Here is a 2,991-nt window from a genome sequence, read left to right on the forward strand (position 1 = left end):
CACCCAACACGGGAGCACCGCAATATGTAAGGCAAATGCTAACAAGTATGAAAGGAGAAATTAACAGTAACACAATAATAGTGGGAGACTTTAATACCCCACTCACACCTATGGATAGATCAACTAGACAGGAAATTAACAAGGAAACACAAAAGTTAAATGATACAATAGACCAGTTAGACCTAATTGATATCTATAGGACATTTCATCCCAAAACAATGAATTTCACCTTTTTCTCAAGTGCACATGGAACCTTCTCCTGGATAGATCACATCCTGGGTCATAAATCTAGCTTTGGTAAGTTCAAAAAAAATTGAAATCATTCCAAGCATCTTTTCGGACCACAATGCAGTAAGATTAGATCTCAATAACAGGAGAAAAGCTAGTAAAAATTCCAACATATGGAGGCTGAACAACACGCTGCTGAATAACCAACAAATCACAGAAGAAATCAAAAAAGAAATCAAAATTTGCATAGAAACAAGTGAAAATGAAAACACAACAACCCCAAACCTGTGGGACACTGTAAAAAGCAGTGCTAAGGGGAAAGTTCATAGCAATACAGGCATGCCTCAAGAAACAAGAAAAAAGTCAAATAAATAACCTAACTCTACACCTAAAGCAACTAGAAAAGGAAGAAATGCAGAACCCCAGGGTAAGCAGAAGGAAAGAAATCTTAAAAATTAGGGCAGAAATAAATGAAAAAGAAACAAAAGAGACCATAGCAAAAATCAACAAAGCCAAAAGCTGGTTCTTTGAAAGGATAAATAAAATTTACATTTACTTTAAAATTGTCTTAAAGTTTAACATTTTATTTTTCATTAGATACAACCATTATTCTGGTCCACACTTTCTTCATGGCACTTTTCACTTCCTTATTTCTTCCTTATTGTAAATCAAAGGATTGAGCAGTGGAGTTAGGATGGTATAAAATATGGCTACCATTTTGTCAAAGGAGAAAGCAGATGAAGGTCATGCATACACAAATATGCATGGAACGAAGAATAAAACCACAATAGCAATGTGAGATCTGCAGGCGGAGAGGGCTTTCTCCTGCCCTTCAGAGTTATGGGTTCTTAGAGACAGCAGGATGATCCTATAGGAGACAAGCAACAAGAAGATTAAGGTGCAGATAAACCCACTGTTGGTGACTACCAAAAGCCCAAAGTTGTGAATGTTAGTGCAGGCAAGCTCCAGCAGTGGGTACAAGTCACACATGAAGTGATCGATGACGTTGGGGCCACAGAAGGGCAGCTGGAAAGTGAAGAGAATCTGTATCATGGAATAAATGAAGCCCCCTGTCCAGGGTACTGCCATCAGAAGGACACAAATTCTGTGCTTCATGATAGAAGAATAGTGCAAGGGCTTCTAGATGGCCACATAGCAGTCATAGGACATGGCACTGAGGACAATCACCTCCACCCCAGCAAAGAAGTGTTCAGCAAAGAGCTGGGTCATGCAGCCTTCAAAGGAAATGGTTTTCCTTTTATGGAGAGAGCCCACAATCATCTTTGGGGCAATGACAGAGGAGAAACATGCATCCAGGAAGGACAGAAAAGCCAGGAAGAAGTACATGGGGGAGCCCCAGAGTGCTGGGCTGCTACTGATAGTCACCACAATTAGCAAGTTGCCCCTGACAGTTGCAATGTAAATGAACAAGAATACAACAAATATTGTTTTCTGCACATTTGGGCTCTGTGAGAGCCCTAAGAGTACAAACTCGGTTACAAAGCTGTGGTTTTGCATGATTTCCAAGGAAGAGATGAAAGCGCCACAATGAACATGTAGCATCTACAATGATGAGAAAGAAAAATTTGTCTCAGACTGGTTTGTACTACTATCATGATCATTGAAAGTTGGTGCATGCATATGAAAAATTATCTTACATGCTAATGATCTTCATGTCAGTGAGAACACAAAATTAGAAATTTGTTGAATGTATGGGATGTCAGGAAGAATTGTAGTACATATAAATTATTAAATACTTTAAGATGTCAGAGCTTTGATATAGGGGAAGGGAAAGGATCCAGTTGTGGTGGAGATAAGAAACCTTTGTTATTTCAACTGCCAACTCTGATCCCATAGTAGTATTTTCCAAGCATCAATTGTTAGAAAGATTCTGAAGCCACATCAAAGTTCTGAGGAAAGGAGGAGGGCAGGTTATTAGTCATGCCTGCCACATCCCTGATCAGGTGACTTCCTTATCTACAGATAGAAGAGGAAATGTGACAAAGCTTATAGAGGTGCTCAAAAATCATGACTAATCCCTGAATTATATCTTTAAAAATCTGAACTCAGTTGAGCCTTTAATTCAATCATTTATTATTAAAAAAATAATAATTCTCATTGGGAAAACACCTTGCTGAAAACTAAACATTCATAACAAGTACGTGTGTGTTGAGTTGGTATTTTTCTTAATTCATCATTTAAAAACAAGAACGGAAGTTTATAAATAGAATAATATCTACCAATGAGTATGTTATAATGACTAAGTTAAATCATACAAGGAAGCAACTCTTCAGGGTCTAGTGGGTAGAAAACAGCTCATGTTAGATCTTCTTCCCCTATCTTACCTAAAGTCTCCATTCATTGTAGAGGTTAAAACTTTCTGATTCCTCTGTTCATGTTTGAATGACGACTCTTGGTTAAGGATGCAGGACAAATGAGGTATTAATAGAATCAGAAGGTAATGGCCAAGTTACTTACAGATACAGATAAGCAACAACTGCATAGGTAAGAGATAGAAACAAGATGCTGAATATAGTAGAGTCTGAATGCTTTATTATTATTATTTTTTTACTAATGATTTATATAATGTGGCCCAATCCGATCAAGATCCAAGTTATCTGTTTCAAATTTATATGACTTTATTGTATCCCCTTGGAGTAGGAAATGGCAACACGCTACAGTATTCTTGCCTGGAAAATTCCATGGACAGAGGAGCCTAGTAGTCTCCAGTCCCTGGGGTCGCAAAGGGTTGGACACCACTGA

The 2,991-nt window shown here is 38.0% G+C and overlaps 1 pseudogene; it reads right to left on the reverse strand.

Moving 5' to 3' along the window:
• Positions 1 to 796: 796 nt before the first annotated feature.
• Positions 797 to 1,817, reverse strand: LOC104999118 (annotated as a pseudogene).
• Positions 1,818 to 2,991: the final 1,174 nt, after the last annotated feature.

This window comes from Bison bison, unplaced genomic scaffold (assembly GCF_000754665.1).
Source record: "Bison bison bison isolate TAMUID 2011002044 unplaced genomic scaffold, Bison_UMD1.0 scf7180017853433, whole genome shotgun sequence".
NCBI lineage: Eukaryota > Metazoa > Chordata > Mammalia > Artiodactyla > Bovidae > Bison > Bison bison.